The sequence below is a fragment of the Pelobates fuscus genome, chromosome 6 (assembly GCF_036172605.1).
Source record: "Pelobates fuscus isolate aPelFus1 chromosome 6, aPelFus1.pri, whole genome shotgun sequence".
Taxonomy (NCBI): domain Eukaryota; kingdom Metazoa; phylum Chordata; class Amphibia; order Anura; family Pelobatidae; genus Pelobates; species Pelobates fuscus.
Genome location: NC_086322.1, coordinates 7,400,881 through 7,419,051, shown reverse-complemented (window position 1 = coordinate 7,419,051; position 18,171 = coordinate 7,400,881). Strand labels below are relative to the sequence as shown.

Below are 18,171 nucleotides of genomic sequence, written 5' to 3'. Positions count from 1 at the left end.
GAGGATTTTAAAATTCCTCAATAGGATCTGTTTTTCCAATATCATTTTCATTGTATGGGTGAATTAACAGTTGAGGTTTATGTACGATGGTGATAAATCATATTGACTGTTGTCAAAGTTGAGTCTGCTTCTGGTCAAATTGCTGGGGAAGACTTAAAATGTCCATTCATTTCTTAATTGTTTATGAGGGCTTTGTTGGTTTAGGAGAAATTTGTGGTTCTAATATATGTTGGAAAAGCACATGAAGGATTTAACTTTCTTTCTCATATTCTGCATGCTATCACCATGTTGAAAATAAAGTAAAGATGTGCAGAGGAGAAATTAATTATAAAAAGTCTTGTGCAAAATAATGTTTGGGGAGGTTGACCTGGTTCCATAACTTGAATCCACAGTCGAACGTAATGACTGCCTTGAATTTACCTTTACAGTTTTATTCATCGATACATTCAGGCGTGTACTTGAAGGAATTTGATTCAAACCTACCCTCTCCATCACATATTTGCACGAGTCTAAGTATGAATAAAAATAGAATTCCGTATGTCAAAACATGTATTTTTTCCCGTTTGTTGTTAACAAAGATTTTGCAGTCTTAAGAAAGACTTTGCAGTCTTAACCCCTTAAGGACCAAACTTCTGGAATAAAAGGGGATCATGACGTGTCAGACATGTCATGTGTCCTTAAGGGGTTAAAAGCGTCATCTGAGCAGTTAGGACTTGCATTAATGACTTACGATAAATCATTGATTTTAAATGGTTGATAATGAAAACGACACATTTTTTATGATTTTTCTCATACATTTCTAAGTAAAAGCTAAACGAGTATTAATATAAGATGTTAGCTTTGAAAGGTGATATCAGAAGCACCAGGAAATATATATATTGATGGTGGCATGCCAACATCTTCTCTTTGGAGCACTTGAAGGGTTTTGCTATAAATGATTTTTGCTGACTATATTAAACACAGTTCGAAGCTACGTGTTTCAAAAGAAAAAACACCAAATGCTTGGGCTCGTCCGGGATTTGAACCCGGGACCTCTCGCACCCTAAGCGAGAATCATACCCCTAGACCAACGAGCCATTACATTAGTTGGGTTTTAGGAAAAAAATTGCCAGACTAACGCGCCAGACAGCGTTTGTGTTCTCAAAATAGAAACAAAGTTTTCGTTTTGAAGTGAGGATTTTAAAATTCCTCAATAGGATCTGTTTTTCCAATATCATTTTCATTGTATGGGTGAATTAACAGTTGAGGTTTATGTACGATGGTGATAAATCATATTGACTGTTGTCAAAGTTGAGTCTGCTTCTGGTCAAATTGCTGGGGAAGACTTAAAATGTCCATTCATTTCTTAATTGTTTATGAGGGCTTTGTTGGTTTAGGAGAAATTTGTGGTTCTAATATATGTTGGAAAAGCACATGAAGGATTTAACTTTCTTTCTCATATTCTGCATGCTATCACCATGTTGAAAATAAAGTAAAGATGTGCAGAGGAGAAATTAATTATAAATAGTCTTGTGCAAAATAATGTTTGGGGAGGTTGGCCTGGTTCCATAACTTGAATCCACAGTCGAACGTAACGACTGCCTTGAATTTACCTTTACAGTTTTATTCATCGATACATTCAGGCGTGTACTGGAAGGAATTTGATTCAAACCTACCCTCTCCATCACATATTTGCACAAGTCTAAGTATGAATAAAAATAGAATTCCGTATGTCAAAACATGTATTTTTTCCCCTTTGTTTGTTGTTAACAAAGATTTTGCAGTCTTAAGAAAGACTTTGCAGTCTTAAAAGCGTCATCGGAGCAGTTAGGACTTGCATTAATGACTTACGATAAACCATTGATTTTAAATGGTTGATAATGAAAACGACACATTTTTTATGATTTCTCTCATACATTTCTAAGTAAAAGCTAAACGAGTATTAATATAAGATGTTAGCTTTGAAAGGTGATATCAGAAGCACCAGGAAATATATATATTGATGGTGGCATGCCAACATCTTCTCTTTGGAGCACTTGAAGGGTTTTGCTATAAGTGATTTTTGCTGACTATATTAAACACAGTTCGAAGCTACGTGTTTCAAAAGAAAAAACACCAAATGCTTGGGCTCGTCCGGGATTTGAACCCGGGACCTCTCGCACCCTAAGCGAGAATCATACCCCTAGACCAACGAGCCATTACATTAGTTGGGTTTTAGGAAAAAAATTGCCAGACTAACGCGCCAGACAGCGTTTGTGTTCTCAAAATAGAAACAAAGTTTTCGTTTTGAAGTGAGGATTTTAAAATTCCTCAATAGGATCTGTTTTTCCAATATCATTTTCATTGTATGGGTGAATTAACAGTTGAGGTTTATGTACAATGGTGATAAATCATATTGACTGTTGTCAAAGTTGAGTCTGCTTCTGGTCAAATTGCTGGGGAAACTTAAAATGTCCATTCATTTCTTAATTGTTTATGAGGGCTTTGTTGGTTTAGGAGAAATTTGTGGTTCTAATATATGTTGGAAAAGCACATGAAGGATTTAACTTTCTTTCTCATATTCTGCATGCTATCACCATGTTGAAAATAAAGTAAAGATGTGCAGAGGAGAAATTAATTATAAATAGTCTTCTGCAAAATAATGTTTGGGGAGGTTGGCCTGGTTCCATAACTTGAATCCACAGTCGAACGTAACGACTGCCTTGAATTTACCTTTACAGTTTTATTCATCGATACATTCAGGCGTGTACTGGAAGGAATTTGATTCAAACCTACCCTCTCCATCACATATTTGCACAAGTCTAAGTATGAATAAAAATAGAATTCCGTATGTCAAAACATGTATTTTTTCCCCTTTGTTTGTTGTTAACAAAGATTTTGCAGTCTTAAGAAAGACTTTGCAGTCTTAAAAGCGTCATCTGAGCAGTTAGGACTTGCATTAATGACTTACGATAAACCATTGATTTTAAATGGTTGATAATGAAAACGACACATTTTTTATGATTTCTCTCATACATTTCTAAGTAAAAGCTAAACGAGTATTAATATAAGATGTTAGCTTTGAAAGGTGATATCAGAAGCACCAGGAAATATATATATTGATGGTGGCATGCCAACATCTTCTCTTTGGAGCACTTGAAGGGTTTTGCTATAAGTGATTTTTGCTGACTATATTAAACACAGTTCGAAGCTACGTGTTTCAAAAGAAAAAACACCAAATTCTTGGGCTCGTCCGGGATTTGAACCCGGGACCTCTCGCACCCTAAGCGAGAATCATACCCCTAGACCAACGAGCCATTACATTAGTTGGGTTTTAGGAAAAAAATTGCCAGACTAACGCGCCAGACAGCGTTTGTGTTCTCAAAATAGAAACAAAGTTTTCGTTTTGAAGTGAGGATTTTAAAATTCCTCAATAGGATCTGTTTTTCCAATATCATTTTCATTGTATGGGTGAATTAACAGTTGAGGTTTATGTACGATGGTGATAAATCATATTGACTGTTGTCAAAGTTGAGTCTGCTTCTGGTCAAATTGCTGGGGAAGACTTAAAATGTCCATTCATTTCTTAATTGTTTATGAGGGCTTTGTTGGTTTAGGAGAAATTTGTGGTTCTAATATATGTTGGAAAAGCACATGAAGGATTTAACTTTCTTTCTCATATTCTGCATGCTATCACCATGTTGAAAATAAAGTAAAGTTGTGCAGAGGAGAAATTAATTATAAATAGTCTTGTGCAAAATAATGTTTGGGGAGGTTGGCCTGGTTCCATAACTTGAATCCACAGTCGAACGTAACGACTGCCTTGAATTTACCTTTACAGTTTTATTCATCGATACATTCAGGCGTGTACTGGAAGGAATTTGATTCAAACCTACCCTCTCCATCACATATTTGCACAAGTCTAAGTATGAATAAAAATAGAATTCCGTATGTCAAAACATATATTTTTTTCCCCTTTGTTTGTTGTTAACAAAGATTTTGCAGTCTTAAGAAAGACTTTGCAGTCTTAAAAGCGTCATCTGAGCAGTTAGGACTTGCATTAATGACTTACGATAAACCATTGATTTTAAATGGTTGATAATGAAAACGACACATTTTTTATGATTTCTCTCATACATTTCTAAGTAAAAGCTAAACGAGTATTAATATAAGATGTTAGCTTTGAAAGGTGATATCAGAAGCACCAGGAAATATATATATTGATGGTGGCATGCCAACATCTTCTCTTTGGAGCACTTGAAGGGTTTTGCTATAAGTGATTTTTGCTGACTATATTAAACACAGTTCGAAGCTACGTGTTTCAAAAGAAAAAACACCAAATGCTTGGGCTCGTCCGGGATTTGAACCCGGGACCTCTCGCACCCTAAGCGAGAATCATACCCCTAGACCAACGAGCCATTACATTAGTTGGGTTTTAGGAAAAAAATTGCCAGACTAACGCGCCAGACAGCGTTTGTGTTCTCAAAATAGAAACAAAGTTTTCGTTTTGAAGTGAGGATTTTAAAATTCCTCAATAGGATCTGTTTTTCCAATATCATTTTCATTGTATGGGTGAATTAACAGTTGAGGTTTATGTACGATGGTGATAAATCATATTGACTGTTGTCAAAGTTGAGTCTGCTTCTGGTCAAATTGCTGGGGAAGACTTAAAATGTCCATTCATTTCTTAATTGTTTATGAGGGCTTTGTTGGTTTAGGAGAAATTTGTGGTTCTAATATATGTTGGAAAAGCACATGAAGGATTTAACTTTCTTTCTCATATTCTGCATGCTATCACCATGTTGAAAATAAAGTAAAGATGTGCAGAGGAGAAATTAATTATAAATAGTCTTGTGCAAAATAATGTTTGGGGAGGTTGGCCTGGTTCCATAACTTGAATCCACAGTCGAACGTAACGACTGCCTTGAATTTACCTTTACAGTTTTATTCATCGATACATTCAGGCGTGTACTGGAAGGAATTTGATTCAAACCTACCCTCTCCATCACATATTTGCACAAGTCTAAGTATGAATAAAAATAGAATTCCGTATGTCAAAACATATATTTTTTTCCCCTTTGTTTGTTGTTAACAAAGATTTTGCAGTCTTAAGAAAGACTTTGCAGTCTTAAAAGCGTCATCTGAGCAGTTAGGACTTGCATTAATGACTTACGATAAACCATTGATTTTAAATGGTTGATAATGAAAACGACACATTTTTTATGATTTCTCTCATACATTTCTAAGTAAAAGCTAAACGAGTATTAATATAAGATGTTAGCTTTGAAAGGTGATATCAGAAGCACCAGGAAATATATATATTGATGGTGGCATGCCAACATCTTCTCTTTGGAGCACTTGAAGGGTTTTGCTATAAGTGATTTTTGCTGACTATATTAAACACAGTTCGAAGCTACGTGTTTCAAAAGAAAAAACACCAAATGCTTGGGCTCGTCCAGGATTTGAACCCGGGACCTCTCGCACCCTAAGCGAGAATCATACCCCTAGACCAACGAGCCATTACATTAGTTGGGTTTTAGGAAAAAAATTGCCAGACTAACGCGCCAGACAGCGTTTGTGTTCTCAAAATAGAAACAAAGTTTTCGTTTTGAAGTGAGGATTTTAAAATTCCTCAATAGGATCTGTTTTTCCAATATCATTTTCATTGTATGGGTGAATTAACAGTTGAGGTTTATGTACGATGGTGATAAATCATATTGACAGTTGTCAAAGTTGAGTGTGCTTCTGGTCAAATTGCTGGGGAAGACTTAAAATGTCCATTCATTTCTTAATTGTTTATGAGGGCTTTGTTGGTTTAGGAGAAATTTGTGGTTCTAATATATGTTGGAAAAGCACATGAAGGATTTAACTTTCTTTCTCATATTCTGCATGCTATCACCATGTTGAAAATAAAGTAAAGATGTGCAGAGGAGAAATTAATTATAAATAGTCTTGTGCAAAATAATGTTTGGGGAGGTTGGCCTGGTTCCATAACTTGAATCCACAGTCGAACGTAACGACTGCCTTGAATTTACCTTTACAGTTTTATTCATCGATACATTCAGGCGTGTACTGGAAGGAATTTGATTCAAACCTACCCTCTCCATCACATATTTGCACAAGTCTAAGTATGAATAAAAATAGAATTCCGTATGTCAAAACATATATTTTTTTCCCCTTTGTTTGTTGTTAACAAAGATTTTGCAGTCTTAAGAAAGACTTTGCAGTCTTAAAAGCGTCATCTGAGCAGTTAGGACTTGCATTAATGACTTACGATAAACCATTGATTTTAAATGGTTGATAATGAAAACGACACATTTTTTATGATTTCTCTCATACATTTCTAAGTAAAAGCTATACGAGTATTAATATAAGATGTTAGCTTTGAAAGGTGATATCAGAAGCACCAGGAAATATATATATTGATGGTGGCATGCCAACATCTTCTCTTTGGAGCACTTGAAGGGTTTTGCTATAAGTGATTTTTGCTGACTATATTAAACACAGTTCGAAGCTACGTGTTTCAAAAGAAAAAACACCAAATGCTTGGGCTCGTCCAGGATTTGAACCCGGGACCTCTCGCACCCTAAGCGAGAATCATACCCCTAGACCAACGAGCCATTACATTAGTTGGGTTTTAGGAAAAAAATTGCCAGACTAACGCGCCAGACAGCGTTTGTGTTCTCAAAATAGAAACAAAGTTTTCGTTTTGAAGTGAGGATTTTAAAATTCCTCAATAGGATCTGTTTTTCCAATATCATTTTCATTGTATGGGTGAATTAACAGTTGAGGTTTATGTACGATGGTGATAAATCATATTGACTGTTGTCAAAGTTGAGTCTGCTTCTGGTCAAATTGCTGGGGAAGACTTAAAATGTCCATTCATTTCTTAATTGTTTATGAGGGCTTTGTTGGTTTAGGAGAAATTTGTGGTTCTAATATATGTTGGAAAAGCACATGAAGGATTTAACTTTCTTTCTCATATTCTGCATGCTATCACCATGTTGAAAATAAAGTAAAGATGTGCAGAGGAGAAATTAATTATAAATAGTCTTGTGCAAAATAATGTTTGGGGAGGTTGACCTGGTTCCATAACTTGAATCCACAGTCGAACGTAATGACTGCCTTGAATTTACCTTTACAGTTTTATTCATCGATACATTCAGGCGTGTACTTGAAGGAATTTGATTCAAACCTACCCTCTCCATCACATATTTGCACGAGTCTAAGTATGAATAAAAATAGAATTCCGTATGTCAAAACATGTATTTTTTCCCGTTTGTTGTTAACAAAGATTTTGCAGTCTTAAGAAAGACTTTGCAGTCTTAAAAGCGTCATCTGAGCAGTTAGGACTTGCATTAATGACTTACGATAAATCATTGATTTTAAATGGTTGATAATGAAAACGACACATTTTTTATGATTTCTCTCATACATTTCTAAGTAAAAGCTAAACGAGTATTAATATAAGATGTTAGCTTTGAAAGGTGATATCAGAAGCACCAGGAAATATATATATTGATGGTGGCATGCCAACATCTTCTCTTTGGAGCACTTGAAGGGTTTTGCTATAAGTGATTTTTGCTGACTATATTAAACACAGTTCGAAGCTACGTGTTTCAAAAGAAAAAACACCAAATGCTTGGGCTCGTCCGGGATTTGAACCCGGGACCTCTCGCACCCTAAGCGAGAATCATACCCCTAGACCAACGAGCCATTACATTAGTTGGGTTTTAGGAAAAAAATTGCCAGACTAACGCGCCAGACAGCGTTTGTGTTCTCAAAATAGAAACAAAGTTTTCGTTTTGAAGTGAGGATTTAAAAATTCCTCAATAGGATCTGTTTTTCCAATATAATTTTCATTGTATGGGTGAATTAACAGTTGAGGTTTATGTACAATGGTGATAAATCATATTGACTGTTGTCAAAGTTGAGTCTGCTTCTGGTCAAATTGCTGGGGAAACTTAAAATGTCCATTCATTTCTTAATTGTTTATGAGGGCTTTGTTGGTTTAGGAGAAATTTGTGGTTCTAATATATGCTGGAAAAGCACATGAAGGATTTAACTTTCTTTCTCATATTCTGCATGCTATCACCATGTTGAAAATAAAGTAAAGATGTGCAGAGGAGAAATTAATTATAAATAGTCTTGTGCAAAATAATGTTTGGGGAGGTTTACCTGGTTCCATAACTTGAATCCACAGTCGAACGTAACGACTGCCTTGAATTTACCTTTACAGTTTTATTCATCGATACATTCAGGCGTGTACTTGAAGGAATTTGATTCAAACCTACCCTCTCCATCACATATTTGCACGAGTCTAAGTATGAATAAAAATAGAATTCCGTATGTCAAAACATGTATTTTTTCCCGTTTGTTGTTAACAAAGATTTTGCAGTCTTAAGAAAGACTTTGCAGTCTTAACCCCTTAAGGACCAAACTTCTGGAATAAAAGGGGATCATGACGTGTCAGACATGTCATGTGTCCTTAAGGGGTTAAAAGCGTCATCTGAGCAGTTAGGACTTGCATTAATGACTTACGATAAATCATTGATTTTAAATGGTTGATAATGAAAACGACACATTTTTTATGATTTCTCTCATACATTTCTAAGTAAAAGCTAAACGAGTATTAATATAAGATGTTAGCTTTGAAAGGTGATATCAGAAGCACCAGGAAATATATATATTGATGGTGGCATGCCAACATCTTCTCTTTGGAGCACTTGAAGGGTTTTGCTATAAGTGATTTTTGCTGACTATATTAAACACAGTTCGAAGCTACGTGTTTCAAAAGAAAAAACACCAAATGCTTGGGCTCGTCCGGGATTTGAACCCGGGACCTCTCGCACCCTAAGCGAGAATCATACCCCTAGACCAACGAGCCATTACATTAGTTGGGTTTTAGGAAAAAAATTGCCAGACTAACGCGCCAGACAGCGTTTGTGTTCTCAAAATAGAAACAAAGTTTTCGTTTTGAAGTGAGGATTTTAAAATTCCTCAATAGGATCTGTTTTTCCAATATCATTTTCATTGTATGGGTGAATTAACAGTTGAGGTTTATGTACGATGGTGATAAATCATATTGACTGTTGTCAAAGTTGAGTCTGCTTCTGGTCAAATTGCTGGGGAAGACTTAAAATGTCCATTCATTTCTTAATTGTTTATGAGGGCTTTGTTGGTTTAGGAGAAATTTGTGGTTCTAATATATGTTGGAAAAGCACATGAAGGATTTAACTTTCTTTCTCATATTCTGCATGCTATCACCATGTTGAAAATAAAGTAAAGATGTGCAGAGGAGAAATTAATTATAAATAGTCTTGTGCAAAATAATGTTTGGGGAGGTTGGCCTGGTTCCATAACTTGAATCCACAGTCGAACGTAACGACTGCCTTGAATTTACCTTTACAGTTTTATTCATCGATACATTCAGGCGTGTACTGGAAGGAATTTGATTCAAACCTACCCTCTCCATCACATATTTGCACAAGTCTAAGTATGAATAAAAATAGAATTCCGTATGTCAAAACATATATTTTTTTCCCCTTTGTTTGTTGTTAACAAAGATTTTGCAGTCTTAAGAAAGACTTTGCAGTCTTAAAAGCGTCATCTGAGCAGTTAGGACTTGCATTAATGACTTACGATAAACCATTGATTTTAAATGGTTGATAATGAAAACGACACATTTTTTATGATTTCTCTCATACATTTCTAAGTAAAAGCTAAACGAGTATTAATATAAGATGTTAGCTTTGAAAGGTGATATCAGAAGCACCAGGAAATATATATATTGATGGTGGCATGCCAACATCTTCTCTTTGGAGCACTTGAAGGGTTTTGCTATAAGTGATTTTTGCTGACTATATTAAACACAGTTCGAAGCTACGTGTTTCAAAAGAAAAAACACCAAATGCTTGGGCTCGTCCAGGATTTGAACCCGGGACCTCTCGCACCCTAAGCGAGAATCATACCCCTAGACCAACGAGCCATTACATTAGTTGGGTTTTAGGAAAAAAATTGCCAGACTAACGCGCCAGACAGCGTTTGTGTTCTCAAAATAGAAACAAAGTTTTCGTTTTGAAGTGAGGATTTTAAAATTCCTCAATAGGATCTGTTTTTCCAATATCATTTTCATTGTATGGGTGAATTAACAGTTGAGGTTTATGTACGATGGTGATAAATCATATTGACAGTTGTCAAAGTTGAGTGTGCTTCTGGTCAAATTGCTGGGGAAGACTTAAAATGTCCATTCATTTCTTAATTGTTTATGAGGGCTTTGTTGGTTTAGGAGAAATTTGTGGTTCTAATATATGTTGGAAAAGCACATGAAGGATTTAACTTTCTTTCTCATATTCTGCATGCTATCACCATGTTGAAAATAAAGTAAAGATGTGCAGAGGAGAAATTAATTATAAATAGTCTTGTGCAAAATAATGTTTGGGGAGGTTGGCCTGGTTCCATAACTTGAATCCACAGTCGAACGTAACGACTGCCTTGAATTTACCTTTACAGTTTTATTCATCGATACATTCAGGCGTGTACTGGAAGGAATTTGATTCAAACCTACCCTCTCCATCACATATTTGCACAAGTCTAAGTATGAATAAAAATAGAATTCCGTATGTCAAAACATATATTTTTTTCCCCTTTGTTTGTTGTTAACAAAGATTTTGCAGTCTTAAGAAAGACTTTGCAGTCTTAAAAGCGTCATCTGAGCAGTTAGGACTTGCATTAATGACTTACGATAAACCATTGATTTTAAATGGTTGATAATGAAAACGACACATTTTTTATGATTTCTCTCATACATTTCTAAGTAAAAGCTAAACGAGTATTAATATAAGATGTTAGCTTTGAAAGGTGATATCAGAAGCACCAGGAAATATATATATTGATGGTGGCATGCCAACATCTTCTCTTTGGAGCACTTGAAGGGTTTTGCTATAAGTGATTTTTGCTGACTATATTAAACACAGTTCGAAGCTACGTGTTTCAAAAGAAAAAACACCAAATGCTTGGGCTCGTCCAGGATTTGAACCCGGGACCTCTCGCACCCTAAGCGAGAATCATACCCCTAGACCAACGAGCCATTACATTAGTTGGGTTTTAGGAAAAAAATTGCCAGACTAACGCGCCAGACAGCGTTTGTGTTCTCAAAATAGAAACAAAGTTTTCGTTTTGAAGTGAGGATTTTAAAATTCCTCAATAGGATCTGTTTTTCCAATATCATTTTCATTGTATGGGTGAATTAACAGTTGAGGTTTATGTACGATGGTGATAAATCATATTGACTGTTGTCAAAGTTGAGTCTGCTTCTGGTCAAATTGCTGGGGAAGACTTAAAATGTCCATTCATTTCTTAATTGTTTATGAGGGCTTTGTTGGTTTAGGAGAAATTTGTGGTTCTAATATATGTTGGAAAAGCACATGAAGGATTTAACTTTCTTTCTCATATTCTGCATGCTATCACCATGTTGAAAATAAAGTAAAGTTGTGCAGAGGAGAAATTAATTATAAATAGTCTTGTGCAAAATAATGTTTGGGGAGGTTGGCCTGGTTCCATAACTTGAATCCACAGTCGAACGTAACGACTGCCTTGAATTTACCTTTACAGTTTTATTCATCGATACATTCAGGCGTGTACTGGAAGGAATTTGATTCAAACCTACCCTCTCCATCACATATTTGCACAAGTCTAAGTATGAATAAAAATAGAATTCCGTATGTCAAAACATATATTTTTTTCCCCTTTGTTTGTTGTTAACAAAGATTTTGCAGTCTTAAGAAAGACTTTGCAGTCTTAAAAGCGTCATCTGAGCAGTTAGGACTTGCATTAATGACTTACGATAAACCATTGATTTTAAATGGTTGATAATGAAAACGACACATTTTTTATGATTTCTCTCATACATTTCTAAGTAAAAGCTATACGAGTATTAATATAAGATGTTAGCTTTGAAAGGTGATATCAGAAGCACCAGGAAATATATATATTGATGGTGGCATGCCAACATCTTCTCTTTGGAGCACTTGAAGGGTTTTGCTATAAGTGATTTTTGCTGACTATATTAAACACAGTTCGAAGCTACGTGTTTCAAAAGAAAAAACACCAAATGCTTGGGCTCGTCCAGGATTTGAACCCGGGACCTCTCGCACCCTAAGCGAGAATCATACCCCTAGACCAACGAGCCATTACATTAGTTGGGTTTTAGGAAAAAAATTGCCAGACTAACGCGCCAGACAGCGTTTGTGTTCTCAAAATAGAAACAAAGTTTTCGTTTTGAAGTGAGGATTTTAAAATTCCTCAATAGGATCTGTTTTTCCAATATCATTTTCATTGTATGGGTGAATTAACAGTTGAGGTTTATGTACGATGGTGATAAATCATATTGACTGTTGTCAAAGTTGAGTCTGCTTCTGGTCAAATTGCTGGGGAAGACTTAAAATGTCCATTCATTTCTTAATTGTTTATGAGGGCTTTGTTGGTTTAGGAGAAATTTGTGGTTCTAATATATGTTGGAAAAGCACATGAAGGATTTAACTTTCTTTCTCATATTCTGCATGCTATCACCATGTTGAAAATAAAGTAAAGATGTGCAGAGGAGAAATTAATTATAAATAGTCTTGTGCAAAATAATGTTTGGGGAGGTTGACCTGGTTCCATAACTTGAATCCACAGTCGAACGTAATGACTGCCTTGAATTTACCTTTACAGTTTTATTCATCGATACATTCAGGCGTGTACTTGAAGGAATTTGATTCAAACCTACCCTCTCCATCACATATTTGCACGAGTCTAAGTATGAATAAAAATAGAATTCCGTATGTCAAAACATGTATTTTTTCCCGTTTGTTGTTAACAAAGATTTTGCAGTCTTAAGAAAGACTTTGCAGTCTTAACCCCTTAAGGACCAAACTTCTGGAATAAAAGGGGATCATGACGTGTCAGACATGTCATGTGTCCTTAAGGGGTTAAAAGCGTCATCTGAGCAGTTAGGACTTGCATTAATGACTTACGATAAATCATTGATTTTAAATGGTTGATAATGAAAACGACACATTTTTTATGATTTCTCTCATACATTTCTAAGTAAAAGCTAAACGAGTATTAATATAAGATGTTAGCTTTGAAAGGTGATATCAGAAGCACCAGGAAATATATATATTGATGGTGGCATGCCAACATCTTCTCTTTGGAGCACTTGAAGGGTTTTGCTATAAGTGATTTTTGCTGACTATATTAAACACAGTTCGAAGCTACGTGTTTCAAAAGAAAAAACACCAAATGCTTGGGCTCGTCCGGGATTTGAACCCGGGACCTCTCGCACCCTAAGCGAGAATCATACCCCTAGACCAACGAGCCATTACATTAGTTGGGTTTTAGGAAAAAAATTGCCAGACTAACGCGCCAGACAGCGTTTGTGTTCTCAAAATAGAAACAAAGTTTTCGTTTTGAAGTGAGGATTTTAAAATTCCTCAATAGGATCTGTTTTTCCAATATCATTTTCATTGTATGGGTGAATTAACAGTTGAGGTTTATGTACGATGGTGATAAATCATATTGACTGTTGTCAAAGTTGAGTCTGCTTCTGGTCAAATTGCTGGGGAAGACTTAAAATGTCCATTCATTTCTTAATTGTTTATGAGGGCTTTGTTGGTTTAGGAGAAATTTGTGGTTCTAATATATGTTGGAAAAGCACATGAAGGATTTAACTTTCTTTCTCATATTCTGCATGCTATCACCATGTTGAAAATAAAGTAAAGATGTGCAGAGGAGAAATTAATTATAAATAGTCTTGTGCAAAATAATGTTTGGGGAGGTTGGCCTGGTTCCATAACTTGAATCCACAGTCGAACGTAACGACTGCCTTGAATTTACCTTTACAGTTTTATTCATCGATACATTCAGGCGTGTACTGGAAGGAATTTGATTCAAACCTACCCTCTCCATCACATATTTGCACAAGTCTAAGTATGAATAAAAATAGAATTCCGTATGTCAAAACATGTATTTTTTCCCCTTTGTTTGTTGTTAACAAAGATTTTGCAGTCTTAAGAAAGACTTTGCAGTCTTAAAAGCGTCATCGGAGCAGTTAGGACTTGCATTAATGACTTACGATAAACCATTGATTTTAAATGGTTGATAATGAAAACGACACATTTTTTATGATTTCTCTCATACATTTCTAAGTAAAAGCTAAACGAGTATCAATATAAGATGTTAGCTTTGAAAGGTGATATCAGAAGCACCAGGAAATATATATATTGATGGTGGCATGCCAACATCTTCTCTTTGGAGCACTTGAAGGGTTTTGCTATAAGTGATTTTTGCTGACTATATTAAACACAGTTCGAAGCTACGTGTTTCAAAAGAAAAAACACCAAATGCTTGGGCTCGTCCGGGATTTGAACCCGGGACCTCTCGCACCCTAAGCGAGAATCATACCCCTAGACCAACGAGCCATTACATTAGTTGGGTTTTAGGAAAAAAATTGCCAGACTAACGCGCCAGACAGCGTTTGTGTTCTCAGAATAGAAACAAAGTTTTCGTTTTGAAGTGAGGATTTTAAAATTCCTCAATAGGATCTGTTTTTCCAATATCATTTTCATTGTATGGGTGAATTAACAGTTGAGGTTTATGTACGATGGTGATAAATCATATTGACTGTTGTCAAAGTTGAGTCTGCTTCTGGTCAAATTGCTGGGGAAGACTTAAAATGTCCATTCATTTCTTAATTGTTTATGAGGGCTTTGTTGGTTTAGGAGAAATTTGTGGTTCTAATATATGTTGGAAAAGCACATGAAGGATTCAACTTTCTTTCTCATATTCTGCATGCTATCACCATGTTGAAAATAAAGTAAAGATGTGCAGAGGAGAAATTAATTATAAATAGTCTTGTGCAAAATAATGTTTGGGGAGGTTGGCCTGGTTCCATAACTTGAATCCACAGTCGAACGTAACGACTGCCTTGAATTTACCTTTACAGTTTTATTCATCGATACATTCAGGCGTGTACTGGAAGGAATTTGATTCAAACCTACCCTCTCCATCACATATTTGCACAAGTCTAAGTATGAATAAAAATAGAATTCCGTATGTCAAAACATGTATTTTTTCCCCTTTGTTTGTTGTTAACAAAGATTTTGCAGTCTTAAGAAAGACTTTGCAGTCTTAAAAGCGTCATCGGAGCAGTTAGGACTTGCATTAATGACTTACGATAAACCATTGATTTTAAATGGTTGATAATGAAAACGACACATTTTTTATGATTTCTCTCATACATTTCTAAGTAAAAGCTAAACGAGTATTAATATAAGATGTTAGCTTTGAAAGGTGATATCAGAAGCACCAGGAAATATATATATTGATGGTGGCATGCCAACATCTTCTCTTTGGAGCACTTGAAGGGTTTTGCTATAAGTGATTTTTGCTGACTATATTAAACACAGTTCGAAGCTACGTGTTTCAAAAGAAAAAACACCAAATGCTTGGGCTCGTCCGGGATTTGAACCCGGGACCTCTCGCACCCTAAGCGAGAATCATACCCCTAGACCAACGAGCCATTACATTAGTTGGGTTTTAGGAAAAAAATTGCCAGACTAACGCGCCAGACAGCGTTTGTGTTCTCAAAATAGAAACAAAGTTTTCGTTTTGAAGTGAGGATTTTAAAATTCCTCAATAGGATCTGTTTTTCCAATATCATTTTCATTGTATGGGTGAATTAACAGTTGAGGTTTATGTACAATGGTGATAAATCATATTGACTGTTGTCAAAGTTGAGTCTGCTTCTGGTCAAATTGCTGGGGAAACTTAAAATGTCCATTCATTTCTTAATTGTTTATGAGGGCTTTGTTGGTTTAGGAGAAATTTGTGGTTCTAATATATGTTGGAAAAGCACATGAAGGATTTAACTTTCTTTCTCATATTCTGCATGCTATCACCATGTTGAAAATAAAGTAAAGATGTGCAGAGGAGAAATTAATTATAAATAGTCTTCTGCAAAATAATGTTTGGGGAGGTTGGCCTGGTTCCATAACTTGAATCCACAGTCGAACGTAACGACTGCCTTGAATTTACCTTTACAGTTTTATTCATCGATACATTCAGGCGTGTACTGGAAGGAATTTGATTCAAACCTACCCTCTCCATCACATATTTGCACAAGTCTAAGTATGAATAAAAATAGAATTCCGTATGTCAAAACATGTATTTTTTCCCCTTTGTTTGTTGTTAACAAAGATTTTGCAGTCTTAAGAAAGACTTTGCAGTCTTAAAAGCGTCATCGGAGCAGTTAGGACTTGCATTAATGACTTACGATAAACCATTGATTTTAAATGGTTGATAATGAAAACGACACATTTTTTATGATTTCTCTCATACATTTCTAAGTAAAAGCTAAACGAGTATTAATATAAGATGTTAGCTTTGAAAGGTGATATCAGAAGCACCAGGAAATATATATATTGATGGTGGCATGCCAACATCTTCTCTTTGGAGCACTTGAAGGGTTTTGCTATAAGTGATTTTTGCTGACTATATTAAACACAGTTCGAAGCTACGTGTTTCAAAAGAAAAAACACCAAATGCTTGGGCTCGTCCGGGATTTGAACCCGGGACCTCTCGCACCCTAAGCGAGAATCATACCCCTAGACCAACGAGCCATTACATTAGTTGGGTTTTAGGAAAAAAATTGCCAGACTAACGCGCCAGACAGCGTTTGTGTTCTCAAAATAGAAACAAAGTTTTCGTTTTGAAGTGAGGATTTTAAAATTCCTCAATAGGATCTGTTTTTCCAATATCATTTTCATTGTATGGGTGAATTAACAGTTGAGGTTTATGTACGATGGTGATAAATCATATTGACTGTTGTCAAAGTTGAGTCTGCTTCTGGTCAAATTGCTGGGGAAGACTTAAAATGTCCATTCATTTCTTAATTGTTTATGAGGGCTTTGTTGGTTTAGGAGAAATTTGTGGTTCTAATATATGTTGGAAAAGCACATGAAGGATTTAACTTTCTTTCTCATATTCTGCATGCTATCACCATGTTGAAAATAAAGTAAAGTTGTGCAGAGGAGAAATTAATTATAAATAGTCTTGTGCAAAATAATGTTTGGGGAGGTTGGCCTGGTTCCATAACTTGAATCCACAGTCGAACGTAACGACTGCCTTGAATTTACCTTTACAGTTTTATTCATCGATACATTCAGGCGTGTACTGGAAGGAATTTGATTCAAACCTACCCTCTCCATCACATATTTGCACAAGTCTAAGTATGAATAAAAATAGAATTCCGTATGTCAAAACATATATTTTTTCCCGTTTGTTGTTAACAAAGATTTTGCAGTCTTAAGAAAGACTTTGCAGTCTTAACCCCTTAAGGACCAAACTTCTGGAATAAAAGGGGATCATGACGTGTCAGACATGTCATGTGTCCTTAAGGGGTTAAAAGCGTCATCTGAGCAGTTAGGACTTGCATTAATGACTTACGATAAATCATTGATTTTAAATGGTTGATAATGAAAACGACACATTTTTTATGATTTCTCTCATACATTTCTAAGTAAAAGCTAAACGAGTATTAATATAAGATGTTAGCTTTGAAAGGTGATATCAGAAGCACCAGGAAATATATATATTGATGGTGGCATGCCAACATCTTCTCTTTGGAGCACTTGAAGGGTTTTGCTATAAGTGATTTTTGCTGACTATATTAAACACAGTTCGAAGCTACGTGTTTCAAAAGAAAAAACACCAAATGCTTGGGCTCGTCCGGGATTTGAACCCGGGACCTCTCGCACCCTAAGCGAGAATCATACCCCTAGACCAACGAGCCATTACATTAGTTGGGTTTTAGGAAAAAAATTGCCAGACTAACGCGCCAGACAGCGTTTGTGTTCTCAAAATAGAAACAAAGTTTTCGTTTTGAAGTGAGGATTTTAAAATTCCTCAATAGGATCTGTTTTTCCAATATCATTTTCATTGTATGGGTGAATTAACAGTTGAGGTTTATGTACGATGGTGATAAATCATATTGACTGTTGTCAAAGTTGAGTCTGCTTCTGGTCAAATTGCTGGGGAAGACTTAAAATGTCCATTCATTTCTTAATTGTTTATGAGGGCTTTGTTGGTTTAGGAGAAATTTGTGGTTCTAATATATGTTGGAAAAGCACATGAAGGATTTAACTTTCTTTCTCATATTCTGCATGCTATCAC

The 18,171-nt window shown here is 35.6% G+C and overlaps 11 non-coding genes across 11 annotated transcripts; all 11 read right to left on the bottom strand.

The window, feature by feature from the left end:
- Positions 1–1,004: 1,004 nt before the first annotated feature.
- Positions 1,005–1,076, bottom strand: TRNAP-AGG (transfer RNA proline (anticodon AGG)). The gene has a single exon. It is a non-coding gene; the product is annotated as a tRNA-Pro (tRNA).
- Positions 1,077–2,104: 1,028 nt separating this feature from the next.
- Positions 2,105–2,176, bottom strand: TRNAP-AGG (transfer RNA proline (anticodon AGG)). Its single transcript has one exon. It is a non-coding gene; the product is annotated as a tRNA-Pro (tRNA).
- A 1,027-nt stretch (positions 2,177–3,203) lies between these two features.
- Positions 3,204–3,275, bottom strand: TRNAP-AGG (transfer RNA proline (anticodon AGG)). The gene has a single exon. It is a non-coding gene; the product is annotated as a tRNA-Pro (tRNA).
- Positions 3,276–4,304: 1,029 nt separating this feature from the next.
- On the bottom strand, positions 4,305–4,376 carry TRNAP-AGG (transfer RNA proline (anticodon AGG)). Its single transcript has one exon. It is a non-coding gene; the product is annotated as a tRNA-Pro (tRNA).
- Positions 4,377–7,602: 3,226 nt separating this feature from the next.
- TRNAP-AGG (transfer RNA proline (anticodon AGG)) lies at positions 7,603–7,674 on the bottom strand. Its single transcript has one exon. It is a non-coding gene; the product is annotated as a tRNA-Pro (tRNA).
- Positions 7,675–8,773: 1,099 nt separating this feature from the next.
- TRNAP-AGG (transfer RNA proline (anticodon AGG)) lies at positions 8,774–8,845 on the bottom strand. The gene has a single exon. It is a non-coding gene; the product is annotated as a tRNA-Pro (tRNA).
- Positions 8,846–13,248: 4,403 nt separating this feature from the next.
- On the bottom strand, positions 13,249–13,320 carry TRNAP-AGG (transfer RNA proline (anticodon AGG)). The gene has a single exon. It is a non-coding gene; the product is annotated as a tRNA-Pro (tRNA).
- Positions 13,321–14,348: 1,028 nt separating this feature from the next.
- TRNAP-AGG (transfer RNA proline (anticodon AGG)) lies at positions 14,349–14,420 on the bottom strand. The gene has a single exon. It is a non-coding gene; the product is annotated as a tRNA-Pro (tRNA).
- A 1,028-nt stretch (positions 14,421–15,448) lies between these two features.
- On the bottom strand, positions 15,449–15,520 carry TRNAP-AGG (transfer RNA proline (anticodon AGG)). Its single transcript has one exon. It is a non-coding gene; the product is annotated as a tRNA-Pro (tRNA).
- Positions 15,521–16,547: 1,027 nt separating this feature from the next.
- TRNAP-AGG (transfer RNA proline (anticodon AGG)) lies at positions 16,548–16,619 on the bottom strand. Its single transcript has one exon. It is a non-coding gene; the product is annotated as a tRNA-Pro (tRNA).
- A 1,100-nt stretch (positions 16,620–17,719) lies between these two features.
- Positions 17,720–17,791, bottom strand: TRNAP-AGG (transfer RNA proline (anticodon AGG)). The gene has a single exon. It is a non-coding gene; the product is annotated as a tRNA-Pro (tRNA).
- Between the last annotated feature and the right edge of the window lie 380 nt (positions 17,792–18,171).